Here is a 15,512-nt window from a genome sequence, read left to right as displayed (position 1 = left end):
TCCGGAGCCCCGGCATCGCGCGGGCGGCACGGAGAACCAGCCGGCGGCGCCGAGCGAAGGATGGAGCCACTCCCGGTCCCACGCTGCGGGGCGCGACCCCGCGAAGGCAGCTTTCAAGCGCCGAGACTGCCTCACAGAGGCAGATATTTATGTATATATCTAAGTACAGCTCCTCGCACGCGGAGGAAGGTCAGCCTTGGTTCACGCTTGATGTGGGAAATGCCGCAGCTCAGACGACGGCGGGCAGCAAAGGGACCGTTTGCGCACCTGCATTGGTGCGAAACAGAGCTGGTGCCGTAAGGAAGAGGAGAAAGTGGGTTCTAGGAGGCAACTTTGGCCATTGGAATTTAAAAATCTCATATTCTTACAGGAAAGGCTATGACTCTTGTTCTCTGCTTGGGCAACTTTGCTCCAAAGTTTAGTCCTTGTAAGAAAAACAAGACCCCAGGGTCACTCGGGGCTGCTGGGAGGGCTGCCCACCTGCACCCTGCTGCCCTGGAAGAAGATGGAACTTGCTACTAGCACATCCTTGAGGAGAAAGCAGAGCTGCCTCGGTGGCAAGGGGAAAAAAAAAAAGAGTTCCCAAGCATCTGGGTCCATTCAGTCCCCACTGCAAAAGCTGATGGCCAAGGCAGACAATGTAAGGCAAGTTCAGCAAGTACTTGAAGAAAGTGATCATGTCCATCTATGCTGATGTGAAGCCAAGCAGAGCTATCCCAGGGACCAAGAAACGGGAGGAGCAACTAAGGAGATGTCAAACTCGCCTCATGATGCTGACGGCTTTCATCTGCTACCAGAAGACTTTCCTAGTGCGGCTGATGCTTCCAGGCTGCCATTTAACTCTGACTTGGCTGTCTCTGGTTCTTAGAAATCAATCCAAGAATTAACTAAACCCAAGGTTTCTGGAAGGATGCAACAGGGAACACTGGGCAGGTCTCCAAGAGGAGGCTCTAAACACATCCAGCTGCCCTCAGGAGCACAGCCAAGCCAGGACTGCAGCCCCAGAGAGCCCCAGGGCTGGGCTGGAGGGACTCCACTGAAGCCAACCTGCTCCACCACCACATCAGGCCCTGACCTCTTCTCCTGCCTGGCGGGATGCGGTGCTCTGGGCAGCCTGCCCTCCTTCCGAACTCCTGTTACAAGGCTCTCACGACTGGAAACACTAGTGCTGGGGAGAAGGAGAACCTGCCTGCTCTCTGCCAACCTCCCATCACTTCAGGCAGAGCACCATCCCACCTCTGGTCTGCACAGCAGGCAGCCCAGCCCTCTGTCACTGGGCACGTGTTATCAGTTGTCCAAGAAAGGCACGTAATTCCCAGGCTCATCCCTAGCACGTTCTTCGTGCTGGTTCAGTAGAGCTGCAGGAAATCAGCCTCATCATCCTGGAGGATCCAGGAGTCCTTCCTAGACGTCAAATGCAGAAGCAGCCCTCAGGGCTCTTGTAGAGAAATAAAAGTCCAGTAGAAGTTCCCTCTTTACTTTACTCCCAGAGAACTTCTTGACACGGATGCCGAGCTCGCTGGTGACTCACGTGCTGATGGATGAAGCCTTGGGTTTCAGGAGCCAGGGCTGCTCTGGGGATCACTCATGCTCAGCTCAGCCCTCGCAGCTCAGGATTCACGGTGTGTTGCACCAGGGCCACCTCTGCATCCTGGAGAGATGCTGAAGCCCTGCGGAGAGGAGAGCCGCTCGCTCCCCAGGCTGCACAGAGGGCTCCTTGCTGCAGGTTCATGCCTGACTGCAATCAATATAACCTTTTAAAATTAATCTCTTTTGCACACAAATACAGTTGCTGCAATTTTGCCATTTCCATGACATTTGGGGAAAAAATTCTACTTTGCCCTGTAGACTTTATTACTTTAGGGTGAAATTAAAATAAAGGCTATTTTTTTTCCTATGACACTGGGAAATAAAGGTTCTTTCTCCCCCGTACTCACTGCACTGCTGCATGTGCAAGCAACTGCCAAGCAGAAAGAGCAGAGCTGTCAGGACAGCCAGGGACTGCTCCCAGTCATCCTTCTTTGAAACAGGGGGAAAAGCACTGCCACAAGTCTGTGGTCAAAAAGCTGCACTCCAGGGCAGGTGTCGGAGAGCCAGGAAGCTTCTGTGTTTTGCTCTGGCTCCTGGTTTCTAAATATCTGAGTAAAATCATCAGTGACGCTGTCGGGCTCTCCATCACCTGCAGCCTGGACTCAGGAGCGCTGCTGAACCCGAGCCGATGAATTGGTAAGGAAAGGATGACAGGGCCAGTTTACACATCACTCTGCTTTTTCACTTCAAATTTTAGAAGTAGGCTGTCTTCCTCCTTTCTCAGGCCCTTCTTGTCTCCTCCTGCTCCGGGCTGTGCCCTGGGGACGGGGGCTGCAGGGCGGCAGGAGAGTGAGGAGGGGGAAGCGAAGAGCTGCTGCTGCGCCCTGAGTGTCCCAGGGGATGCAAAAGGACACCTTGTCACTGAGCTTCTTCCCATGTGTGCACCTGTAAAATAAATAATTGAGTCAAGCAAGGGAGAAGGGACTTCACCTATGCTGGCCTGGTGGGAGATGCCTCCTCTACAAGTGAGCTCGCAGAGATAAAAAACGAACCCCGGGATATAGACCTGTTGTGCTTGAGAACAGCAGCCAGACCTGCAGCTGCCTTGTGGAGAGAAGGAAAAGGGTTTAAACAGCAAATTCAGGCTTTGCATTTGCCTCAGGCTCTCGGGGTGCGGAAGGGGTGCTGATGCCGCTCATCCTCTGCCTTGCCGCATCGTGCTCTGCATCCCTGCCCCGAGCAGCCCGCTTCTGCCAGAGTACCAGGCACACTGGGACCCCAGGCAATGCATTTCCGTGCACTGGTGCCTTATTTCTGTGCATCTAACGATGCAGAAGACACAGCCAGCAGCAGCAGTGCCCCCACGGAGCCCACATCCCACTGGGGAGGCCGATGGCAGAGCTGGAGAGCGATGCTTGCCCAGGCACGGAGAGGGGTCACTGCTGTCCCACAGCCTCCCTGGTCCCCAGCCCTCCGACTGCCCCTTGCTCCCGACATCCCCGCGGCCGAAGATGGGGCTGGATTGCCTGGAACAAACCCAGCAGCCCGCTCCTCGTCTTTCCCAAGGCTATTTTTATCCTCCTCCCAGTGACAGATTGAGGGCTTCAAAACCAGCCCCGTGAACTCTCTCCTGCTTCCCCGCCATGGAAATTACTGCACAGCAGTTCAAAATGGGAGAGCAATTTGCAAAACAAATAAGTCTCCGATTAGCTAACAAGCGGCAGGCTGACCTTACAGGGACCCTTTCATTTGGAGACACTTATTCCCTGATACTTCTCTATAGAGCACCAATTAACTGCATTGGGATGGAGGGAGCTACTTCATACTGTTTTAATGAATTAAATATATGCTCCTATTTGGCTCTTAATGCTAAAAAAATATTAAGTACAGTAATTGTCACATTCCCAAAGCCAGTCATCTCCCTACCTAGAAGTTCATCTCCACTTTCCCCTTCCCATCACAAAGTTTAATCTGTTAATGTGCTTCTCGTGTCATGTATTTTCCTCCATTGGCTCCAGCCCATCAAAGCATCCCACACCATCCGGCTGTGAAAGAGAAGAATAAATGATCACCAACTGTACAAGGAGCTCAGGAGCATTCTCCTTTGGGTCTCCTCCTCCAGGCCCTGCCCCATTCGCTTGTGCCAGGGCTTTACGTCTCCCCAGTTTCTCCTTTTCCTTCTTTCACCATCATCAAACACAGAAGCAGATGTGCCTCCACCACCAGCGCTAAGCCAGCCCATGCTCCTGCCCAGGGTGATGCTGTCAGAGCAACGTGGCTCCTGAGGGACACAGAGGACAGGTTAGAGGAGTTCCAGAAAAACCATAGAATCATTAAGGCTGGAATCATCAAGTCCAACCGTCAACCCAACACCACCGTGCCTGCTAAACCGTCTCCCCAGGCACCACACCTACGTGTTTTTTGAACCCTTCCAGGAACAGAGACACCACCCCTGCCCTGGGCAGCCTCTGCCAGGGCTTCATCATCACTCTTCTGGTAAAGCAATTTTTCCTAGTGTCTAATCTGAACCTCCCCTGGCACAGCTTGAGGCCATTTCCTCTCGTCCTATAATTCGTTTCTCAGGAGAAGAAAGAACACCAGATCTCTTTCTCTCCTGGGATGCTCCTCAGCCTGCTCTGCTGAGGTGATGCCCACCTTTGACTTTCTAGAAGCTTATCCCCTCCCTGGGTATCCGAGGTGTTGGAAAAAAAGAGAAGGGGAAAAAAATAAGCACAAGGAAACAGTGGAGACCCCAGGAAGCAGGCGACTGAAGCCTGGCCACGGCAGCTCTGCCCCGCTGCCCACGGGGCTGCGAACCTCACCCGTTCTGTTGATGTGCCTCTGAGTGGCACGTAATTTAATTACCACGTGCTTAAAAGATTAAATACACGATTAAGAGAATTTATATGGATTACCACAGGATGATTTTAAATCACTGCCAGTGCTCAGCAAAGCAACCTGCGGCACACGGCAGAAGCACCGGTGATGGGGTTGGGTGGCAGCCCCATCCCTGCTCCGCGTGCCGACCAGTCCCGCTGCACCTCGTGAGTGATTCTAGGATTCTTTGACACTCATCCAAGCACCTACCAATAGCTCAGACGTGCGAGGATGCCGAGAGCAGCTTCCTGACCCCAGCCCGCCGTGTCGCCGCTGCAGTGGGACACGGGCAGGATTCCAGTCTGCAAGACTGCGGCGCGATCCCGGGCCCTGTGCAATCTGTTTGATTTGAAATATTAGTGAAGAGATTAAAAACAGTGCTCATGATTTTGTGATGCATATGGTAATTAAAGTGTTACATTGCAATTATGATGTAATTAAACTGTGGGATGCTCTTCAAGATGCAATTGCCACTCATTTGCATAACTGACGGATTTGCTTATTATCACCCTTTTAATACATGTATTAAAAAAAGCATCAAGAGCGTCGGCTCTGGAGCCTTGCAGCAGCTCTACCCAGCGCTCAGCCTTCCTCCAGCAAACTGCAGGGCCTGGGCTGGTGCCCCCCAGCCCCACCAGCCCTGATTTACTTCCCTGGGTTGGGGCTTCCCCTTCCAGGACCCAGAGAGGCTCTGCTGACCCGCAGCTGAAAGCCCAGCCCTTGGGAAGCATCGCTTAGAGCAGAAACCCCTTCACGCACATCCACCCTTGGGCTGCTGGTGGGGGCTCGGTGCAGCATCTCGTTGGGTCCCCTGGGCAGTTGCTCAGCAGCCTTGGAGTCACCTCCCTCTTCACAAAACGCTGCCAGATGCTCTCCTGCTCCTTAACCACCAGGCTCTTATTTGAGAAAGAGTTTTTCCCCAGCCTTCCTAAGCCAGTTCTTAGTTATTCTCACTTTGAAGGATGCTGTTTGGGGGTCCTGGTCTGGAAAGCCCCGCGTACTCACCAAACCTGAACCTTTCAAGCAATGAATGCGAAGTCCTGCCCTCTGCTACACCTCCAGCTGTGCACAGCTGGCACAGCGCAGCCAGCGAGCGGCACCCGCCGTGGGCACTACAGCCGTTCCGTCACGCAAAGAGCTCTCAGGATCTGTAGATTTCTATAGGTACTGAAAAAAAAATCACTTAATAAAACAAAGCTCTTTTTTTAAACCCATCAGAAGTTCCTCAGTGGAGCTAAAATAATACCTTTAGAACTGGGCTGTCCGTACCCTTGTCCGGATCAGACAGCTGTGTGGGCGTAAGATGCGACGGGGATGCTGGACACGCCAGGGCAGCCTGGGAGGAACGGCTCGAGAAAAGAGATCTTCACCAAAGGCCAAATCCTGTGTCTGGACTGCGCTTTAATTCCAAGACGGCCGTGCCTTAAAACATCTCTGACAGCTGGTAATGCCTCAATCTGACTCGCTCAAGAGAAACAAGGAAAGGAGAAAGGACTTTTCAAACGGTTCCTTTTATCTGCTGTTTTAACCTGTGCTGAGAAACCTGAGATTCCTGAAAAAAAAATGTGATGTCTGATAGTCTCAGAAATAGATCTATCAGCAAGACAACAGCGCTGCTTTGAGAGGAGGATGGCTGGGCTCTGCGAGGTGTGGTCTCATCCTCTGCTCAGCGAGACCCCAGCGAACACGGACAGGTCTGAAGCCGGGCAGGGAGGTTTTGGTTCTAGGCAGGACACGGAGCAACTCGCATCATCCAACCCCGGAGACACACGTGGCTGTGAACCAGGGATCCTCCAGGCTGCTGCTCCAAACCTTCTGCGTTCCCTTAAAAATACATTTGTCTTTGCATAATTGCCTTCCCAAATGATATTTTTCCTTTCATTACAGATTCCGTTAGCCTGCCTAGAAAAAAAATGAATATTGATTTAGGGAAATTAGACAGAGATGCTTAGACTCTGAACACATCCACACGGTCCAGGATGGGGCTCCTGGCTGCTCCAGGACCAGGTGCTGCTCGGCGCGGAGCTACCAGGGCTCTCCTGCTGCTGCTGGGGAGGCCAGCGGCTTCTCCTCACCTGAAAAAGCCCTTTGGGAAAAACAGAAAGCATTTTGCAATGCACAGTGGTGAAATTCCAGCTGTGCTGCCTGGCGGCATTTCAGCAGTCAGCAAGTGTTACACAACAGGTACAAACCTAGTGCGGCCGCGCCGGTTTGGAAGCATTTTTGGGAATTGTGCTGTAGAGGGAATTCCAGCTTAGCTTTTTGCTGCCTTCTCAGCAGAGCTGACCTGAAAAATCGCTGCAGCTGGACTTCACGCCCTGACTCGCTGCAAAGGCAGCACTGGGGGGTCTGGGATGCTCACGCTTTGGGTGCACGTGGGGTTCTCATTCGCCTTCAAGTGAATATGAACATTGCAGGCTTAACTTGCTGAAGATTTAATGCAGCTGGAGCTTAATTTCAGTTATATAAGGACTTGTTGAAGTTAGGAATATAAGTCATCAGTGAAAAGATTTAGATGCACGGCTCTGTGCTTTGCTTTTGTAGTCTTTTCTCCCTCTCCCTTAAAAAGCCACTGTCACCGGGCAGCGGCACTGCCCGCGGGCGCTGGTTTTGCTGTGGGGCCAGAGTCGGGACAGGATTTCTCCAGCTGGCAGCAGGTTCCCAGCCCTGACCCTGTGATGCTGCTGCAAGGATGCGCGATGGGTGGCTGGTACCCAGGGACGCCCTGTGTGGCATCCAGAGGAGGCTACAAAGATGATCCGAGGGCTGCAGCACCTCCCGTATGAGGACAGGCTGAGAGAGTTGGGGTTGTTCAGCCTGGAGAGGAGAAGGATCCGAGGAGACCTTAGAGCGACTTTCTAGCACCTGAAGGGGCTACAAGAAAGCTGGGGAGGGGCTGTTTACAAAGTCTTTTAGTGATAGGACGAGGGGCAATGGAGAGGGGCAGATTTAGACTGGACAGAAGGAGGAATTTCTTCACTATGAGAGTGGTGAGACACTGGACAGGTTTCCCAGGGAAGTTGTGGCTGCTCCGTCCCTGGAGGGGTTCAAGGCCAGGTTGGATGGGGCTTGAGGCCCCTGATCCAGTGGGAGGTGTCACTGCCCATGGCAGGAGGGCTGGAACTGGATGATCTTTAAGGTCCCCTCCAGCTGCTGCTCCCTGTCCAAATCATGCCACACGGCGCAGGAGGCCCCATCAATCAGGTCAAGCACCAGCTCATCAGTTGCCAAGCCCCCTGTGAGTCATGATCTCCGACAAAAGAAACATTTACAGTCATTTAGAGGCAGGTAGAAGATAAGCTTTTCTCCTTCCCTCTAAGCTACAACAGATAGGGCTTTTCAAACTTCATCATCCCTATGGTAGCCGATGTGCCAGGCCTGCAGGTGTAAATAAATGACTCCTGACCAGACTAAAAGATAGATGAGGCAGCCAAGAAGGGCAGTAGCTGAGCTGCACTCAAGGCAATGCTGAGCTCGAGCTGGACCGTAGACCACTGGGGCTGAAGAACCACCCGGGACCACGTGCCCTGGTGAGGGACCGTGATGCCGAGCTCCCAGAACAAGCCCCGAGCAGCCTGCAGCCATGCCTCCACCCTAGCAGCACCCTCCCTTTCCCCGTTTATTTTGGTTTAGTTGGGAAACTGTAGAAGCTTGCTAATTAAAATTGATGTCATGCTCACCAGAGTCCGATTCCGCGTTGCCCTCCTGTTGCTTCCTTCTGCACGAGAGCAGGGCTGCCATAGTTAGCCAAGTTTGAAACTCATTAGCAAAAGCAGATGCTTAGATCTGCAGTCCCTGATGACTGTAAATGAGAGTATTAGTTTATTGATTGATGGCCTAATTGTTGTCACCGTGACCACAAGTGATAGCTCTAAGCCCAAGTGCTCCGTGCTGAAGGATACCCAGGCTGCAGGGGGAGAGGGAGAAGGGGAAAACGCTGTGGTGGCTGCGTTTTCCAAATTATTCCAGCATTTGAACAATTAAACAAGTGTTCATTAAATCGCACTTGACCCAACAGAGGTCAAAGCCTTTGAGGGTGTGTTGATATGTGACCTTTGCAGGGCACACTGACCTGCCCGTGCTCTTTGCATGGTAACGAAGAGCCTGTCGGGGCCACCGACAGCAGCCTGTTCTGTCCTTCCTCCTGGCTTTGGTTGCTCATGAAAATGTAAATAAAGGAGAGGAGGGGAAGGTCGGAGCTTGGTCCCTGTGCAGCTCTGTGGTGGCTGGGAGTCAAACCTGGGTGACCTTCAGCCCCGCTCCTCTGCCAGCCGGTCCACAGAACGCTCGTCGGCACGATTAGCTACGACTCTGCTTTAATTAAAACCTCTATGACCTGGCCCTGACCCGCACAAGCACAAACTCTCTGAAATCAAGAGGTCCTGAGCGTGCGCCCCAATGGCTCGCGGGGTAGGGACTGAGCACAGCCTCGCGAGGACGTCGCTGCCTTTGGGACGTGATGCCTCGCCAACAGGAGGTGACTTTGGGCAGCATCTGCTCCAAACCAAGACTGAGAGCTGCTGCCCAGAGCCGCAGACACCGTGCGAGGGGCCGGTGCCCTGCCAGGTCTGGGGGGCAGCAGCCACGGGAGCTGCCACATCGCGTCCCCGAACGCCCGCAGCGCTGACACCGCATCGCACCTACCCAGAAGACTTCAAGGAAGAGAAACAGCTGTGAAGGAGGCAGGCTCTGCCTTAAGACCTCGGCTGATGTTTCTCCAACACCTAAAAACCAACAGAAAAAACCCCCCAGATTTGCAAGAGGATTTGAGAAGCATCAAGTTGCCTGGATACCAGATCCGGTAGGTACCCAAAAAGTAATTATAAAGCAAGAAATCTGTCTCAGCTAAGCAGGTGGATGAGAAATTGGAAATCCATTTGTGAGAGACTTTTTGCTTTCTAACAAGACAGGTCACAGCTCTCCCTTGTTCACAGCAGCCACAAGCTCTTGCTCCCAACCCTCCGTGCCCGCACATGAGAACGATGCAGCGTTGCCCCAGTGGCCCCAGCCCTGTATTTCCACTCCCCAGCCGCAGCGCCTGCCTGTGCAATCCTCCCGAGTGCAAAACCACGGCAGCAGCAGCTCATTTCCAAACCAGCTCACCCTCCTCTGCCAGGCGAAGGCTCACACAACCTACTTTACCAACACAGTATTTGCTCACGATATTTCATGACCCCTCCAGATGTCTGGCATGCACACGCGTCCCCCGAGTCCCCAGCTGGCTGTGTGGGTTCTGCTCTTGGGACAGGGCTGTATTTACAGCTGCCCAGCAAAGCTCTCCTGCCTGGCAGCGAGACAGCACAGCTCAGGCATAGCACATATATTTCCTCTTTAATAACCTCCAAAGCAATAACTTTTCAAAGCCCATTTTCTTAATGCTCACTCCCACTTTTTAGATTTCACTCAACGAAACACAACTACTCCATTTCCCTTTGCTCTCCTTGCTGACTCTCACCACTTCCAGCTTTCAGTCCCAATGCACGAGGGCACGGTGAGCTCTGTCTGAGGACAAGGTGTTTTTCCCAGCACAGATCCCTCCAGCTGCACCTCCCTTTATACAACCTGCTTAAATCCTTAATAACAGGTGCAGTGTTTCCACAGGTGGGTGGCAGGAGGGGTACGAGGCTTGCTCAGATCCCTCTGCAGGCGCAGGCTGGGACGGAGCAGGAGAAGCTGAAAAAGAGCAGAAAAAGCTCTCCCCTCTCTGGGGAGACTCAGCTTCCCAGTGACCCCACGTTGCTGCAACCTGGCCAAGCACCTTTAGGTGCATTGAAGACCAAGGCACAGGGGAGCTTCAAATGCTTTGAATTCCCTTCAATTCTGTATGGCCAGGCTGATCTCAGCTCCATGCCCTGCCAGCCTGCGCTGTCTGCTACACGGGACAAATTCCTGGGCCACAAGCAAAACAATTCCAGCACGGCACGAAGGGCTCGGCACAGGACAGAGCCCCTGCACCGGCTGCAGCTCCCCAGCTGGGAATTACAGTCCTCAATGCAGCGGTTGACGTTGTTCCAAGCAGTGCTATAGCTATTACTATGCAAAATATTACTTTGGGAGACACATGGAGCACGATTCAGTGCTTCCCACGGCTCCGTGCGCCCATGGAGCACACGCCGGGTGCTCCACGGGGACCCACGAGGCGGCTCCTCTGGGCTGAGCCTCCGCAGGGGTTTCTAACCACCACCCCAACCCATCTGCCTTTCCCGCGCGCAGCCTGCCGGTGCACTGCGAGGAAGTATAATTATGACTAGAGAAGCGTTTTGCTGCTGTAATTGTTTCTGTGTGGCCTGGGAGGAGATGGGTTGTGCTGGAAGCATGAGAGATTTTGCTGAAGCATGAAAAGAGAAGCCATTTAGTTTAGGTAGCAGCTCTGGAGCTTTAGGGGTCAACAAACTGAGAGTGCAGGAAAATGCCTTTCAGGGCAGGATGGTCTGGAGAAGTGAGGAAAAAGAAATTGAGACAATGCATTTATTAAATGGCCAACGTACACCCTTCCAGCCTCTGCTCCTTTACTACAACAAAATATGAACCACGAAGAAGAATTAGCAGTGGTACAGACAATGCACGGGGGCATCGTAGTGAGAGGAAAAGCAAAGACAGGAGAAGGCAACAGCAGTAGGAAGTCTGAGCTGCAAGAAGGTGCAGAATTGAAGCGTTGGGAGAGGAAATTGGATGGAAAAACCTTGGTGGCAGCGAGTTCCTGGCTTGGGTGCTCTGCTCTGCTCCAAGCCCCACACAGACACACGGGCTCCTTCTCCCTCTCATTCACGCAGGAAACTTCGATTCGGGGATTCCTTCTTCTCATGCAATATTTCTTTCTGCCTCAAAACTCTGCATTTCTGAAGTCAGTATTTTTTGACAAGATAAAGGGCAGGCTGGGAACACTCCCTGTGTAAATCAGCTCATTAATGCTGCGATACGAGGGGCTCCGCCGCCTTCCTCCAGCCGGAAACTGCAGACAAACGTATGTGAAATCTCTGTCACAGCGGAATTAAAGGCAACGTTGGAATTAAAGGCAGCATTGTTCCTTTTTTTTTGATGGGGGCTGGCTGAGATCTCACAGAGTAGGTCAGGGATGCGGTAGGAGTAACCCTACAGCAAGAGGTGACCTTGACCCAGATGATTTCTTCTTCTTCTTCTTCTTTGTTTTTCCTTTTTCTGTTTTTCAAAGGCAAATTCCAGCTCCAAAGAAAGGAATCGCTAAACATTTCTAGCACTGCTTGCCTGGAGGTATGTAAAATACAAGAGGAAACCTCTCCCCCTCTCCTCCCACTGCACCCTACCCCGAACGCAAGAGGAAAAGTCATTTGAGTGATCTTAACAGAATCAGAACAAGCATTTAGTGGTCTTTAAGGACCCATAAAACACTTCAGTAGTTTGCTGTTTTATATCTGACTATCTTCTACATTAGCCATTAAAATTAAAACATTTATAATTAATTGAACAAATCATTTCCTCTCGCCCCCTTTGGGGACTGCGGCGCTTACGTCTTCAGTAAATTTTAGTCTCTTAAGCAACGGGGGGATCCATTTCTTTTATAGGGCTTATTTTCCTGCAGGGTGGGAATCAAGGGCAGGCAGAGAGCAGTTTTAACTGGAAAATCAATTGATAGGAAAGACAAATTAACGCGTATTTTTTCAAAAGGGGAAATGAAAGGGAGAGCTCTGCACTCGGAGCCTGCCCTTCCTGCTGCCCGCAGGAGCTGGATGCCATCAGTTTTGGCAGCACCATCATGTGCAGGAACCACCACCATGTGCAGGAACCACCTCCCTGCCTCTCAGAAAAACTGTCCCTGATCTTTTGGAGCGCTGCAGTGGTGGGAAAGCCAGGTGGGACTGGGGTGGTGAGAGTTGGAGAGGGTCTTGGCTTCCTGCTGGGATGCTGGAGCATTCCTGCTGATGCCCTGGAGCAGCCCCAGGAGCAGTGATGGGGAAGAGGGAGGGGAAGGGCTGTGGGTAAGGGGTCTCCAGGAGAAAAAGGGGCCTAGAGCTGAGTGTGGATGTGGTGGCACAGTCCTGCCCTAGCCTCCTACAAGGAGAGAGGCACAGACAGCACCTGGATGCAGGACAATGAAGAAGACACATTGATGCGCAAGGTTATCCCAGCTGAGATCTCTGCCTGCAGTGCCCAGAAGAGGCATGGAAAGGGCTAATATCATTTCCAAAGAGACACTTTCAGATAAGAAGCTCAAATAGCAGGATTATCTGGGCAGCAAGACCTTCCCCATCCTAGAACTGCCGAAGACAACATCAAAATCCAGCAGCGCTGGGACCTGGGGCATTCCCTGGACAACAGGTGGTCCAGACAACCCTACCTGAGATGGCCAGCGAGGGGGTCTCCGTGGCAGAGCCGCCCCTCGGAGGAGGCAGGCTGGGAGCATCGCTGCAGGACCCAGGGCAGAGGCAAGTGCACGCAGAAGAGCAAGGTCAGAGCCAGCAAGGAGAATGAGAGGAACACAGCAGGATGAAAGAGTGAAATACAATCAGACCAAGGCCTGAGAATCCTGTAAAGAAGAGGAGCAGAAGCAGATGGGCCCTGGCAAGGCAAATCGGATGCTCCTGACAAGCAGGGGATGAGTAGAGGGAGCAGGACCCAGCAGCAAGGAGGGACTGATCCAAGACACAACATGCACGGACTGTTCTGCGTGGGTGACATGGGATAAACCCCGACCAGGCCCAGGAGACCGGCCCGAGCCTCCCGGGGTGGCTGGTCTGGGTGGCCACTCTCAGCTGGGCTGCCTGCAGAGGTGAAGGAGCCCTGGTCTTCGCAGAAAATACAGTTTATTTTGATGCCCTGGAAACGCCTTTGTCAGCAGATCCATTCTTTCATTGTGAAAAAGCCTATTAGCTTCTGCTTTCTACTTCTATTGGAATTTATTCCTCCATCAGATCTTCAATATAAAAGCGCTTCCTTACGGAGATTGATACCGCGTATATGAAAAGCTCCGGGTGCCTCTGAGCGCGGCAGCCCCTTCCCTCAGGAAGGATGAAGGATGGCTTTGAGTGCAAAGCACTGAGCGGCTCAAGGAGATGAAATCTCAATTCCAAGTCTGCTGTGACATCCCTGCGACCTTGGGCGGCCCCCGGGGTCCCCGTGCAGCGCAGGTTGTGCTGAGATTTCAGCAGGAGAGAAGTCCTTGGGCATTGCTGAAACCTCCCTGCTGGGGAGCAGACCCTGGCAAGGGGCGAGCGAGCTGGTCAGGCTTTAGAATACAATCTTCCAAGAGCAAGGACAAATCTGGAGGTGATGTGCTCAGCTCTGCGGGGTCCACGGCCTCGTGGACGCAGGCTCCAGCCAGCATCGGAGTGGAACACGATGGGCTGCTCTGCAGAGGTGGCAACATGATCTTTAAATGCAGTCCAAGCCAAGCAAAATGCAAGCCCCTTCTCTCTGTTCCCCAGTTAATGAGGAGGTCCTTCTCCCAAGTAACACGACATAGAACAAGAGGAGACAGCCTCAAGTTGCACCAGGGAAGGTTTAGGTTGGATATTAAGAGAAACTTCTTCACCAAAAGGGTTATTGGGTGCTGGCACAAGCTGCCCAGGAAGGTGGTGGAGTCCCCGTCCCTGGAGGGATTTAAAATCCACGCAGATGAGGTGCTCAGGCACCTGGTTCAGTAGCGGACAGGTGTGATTGGACTCGGTGATCTCAAAGATCATCACATCATCATGGCATTCAGCACTGATTTGTCCCTCTGCTTGCAACACGAACAGCACCGATGCATACAACCCCTCTCGAAGCACCCCCGAGCTCCTCTGCCCGCACCTCTGGACACACCAGGCTGCCTGGGGCTGCTCCGGTATCAACAAATGAACAACAGGAGGAGAAACGTGCGCGACCAGCTGTGAACATCTCATGAGCCGGCGGAGTGAGCAGCAGGCACGCTCGTGTCACGCACAGAGACAAATGACTCCACCAGCCCGAATCCAGATGGAGGGCGTTGTGCCTGCCTTCCAACAGCCCTGGCATCCCCCGTGGGGTGCGGGTCCTCTCTGCTGGGGCAGAGCACCCCAAGGACAGTCCTGTTCTCTGCTACCACTGGTCCTTGCTGACCAGAAGACAGCGCTGGTGTGGACATCAGCCCCTGCCTGCCCTGCGCAAAGAAACCTCTGCTCCTCCTGCACCCAGCGCCCAACGGCAGCTCCCACACTCTGAGGGAGCAGCAGCCCCGGCTCCCGTAGCAGGGACCAGGGTGAGATTAAAATAATAAATAACAATAATCATCTGCTCTGGCCATTACGGAACCGCGTTGCCACAGCAACCGCTTGCTGGCAGTGATGCTACCTTGCTGATGGGAAGCGTTTTCTTGGGACAGATGCGAATCCCTCCAACGTGACGCCGGTGCAGCGTGACGCTGCTTGGGGACAAGGCCAGCACGTGGGGCCAGGGGAACGAGGACAGGCGGTGGCAGGGACAGGAGAGAGCCCTGACTGCCTGTGCATGCATCCTGTGGAGAGAGGGGATCACATCCAGCCTCGACACCAACGAGTGACACAGCCTGGCGAGGATGGTTCTGTAAGGCCAAGCGACAGCACGAATCCTCATCACCAAAGAGCCATCACATCGCTTTTAATTATCAGGCAAGGTCCTGAAGCATCACAGTCTGTTTAACTTGGGCTGATGGGAACAGATTTGTCACAGCTCCATTATTTTTTTTCCTGCTGCTTGTTTTTCCCAGAACAAGCCAGCTGGAGAGACAAACCCACACGGGACCGAGGGGGAAGAGGACAGGATGTGCTAATCCTGGACAAATAACCTGTAGGCAGGGTACACCTCTGCTCATTGTGTCCCACTGCTGAGCCCCGGACTCAGGCAGGTTCTGTGCTGGGGAACAGGATAAAAATTGAGGTACATCCAGCCAGAGCGATGCTGGTGATCTGGGCCTCAAAGCTGCTTCAGCTGCTGGTTTTCAGTAGTGCCTTCTCCTAGGCGAGGGCCAAGCCCTGTCAGCAGAGAAAGTTTGCATCAAACCCTGCCTGGGAGCTCCTGCACTTTGTGCCTGAGCCTGAAGGGAAGCAAGGGCAGAGCATCCTCCCTCGCAGGGCACACGGAGAGCCCAGGCAGCTCTGTCCCCCTGGCTGCCACCCCCGTGCCTGGTGCACGGA

This window comes from Phaenicophaeus curvirostris, chromosome 23 (genome assembly GCF_032191515.1).
Source record: "Phaenicophaeus curvirostris isolate KB17595 chromosome 23, BPBGC_Pcur_1.0, whole genome shotgun sequence".
NCBI classification, from domain to species: Eukaryota; Metazoa; Chordata; class Aves; order Cuculiformes; family Cuculidae; genus Phaenicophaeus; species Phaenicophaeus curvirostris.
This window is presented reverse-complemented; position numbering follows the sequence as displayed.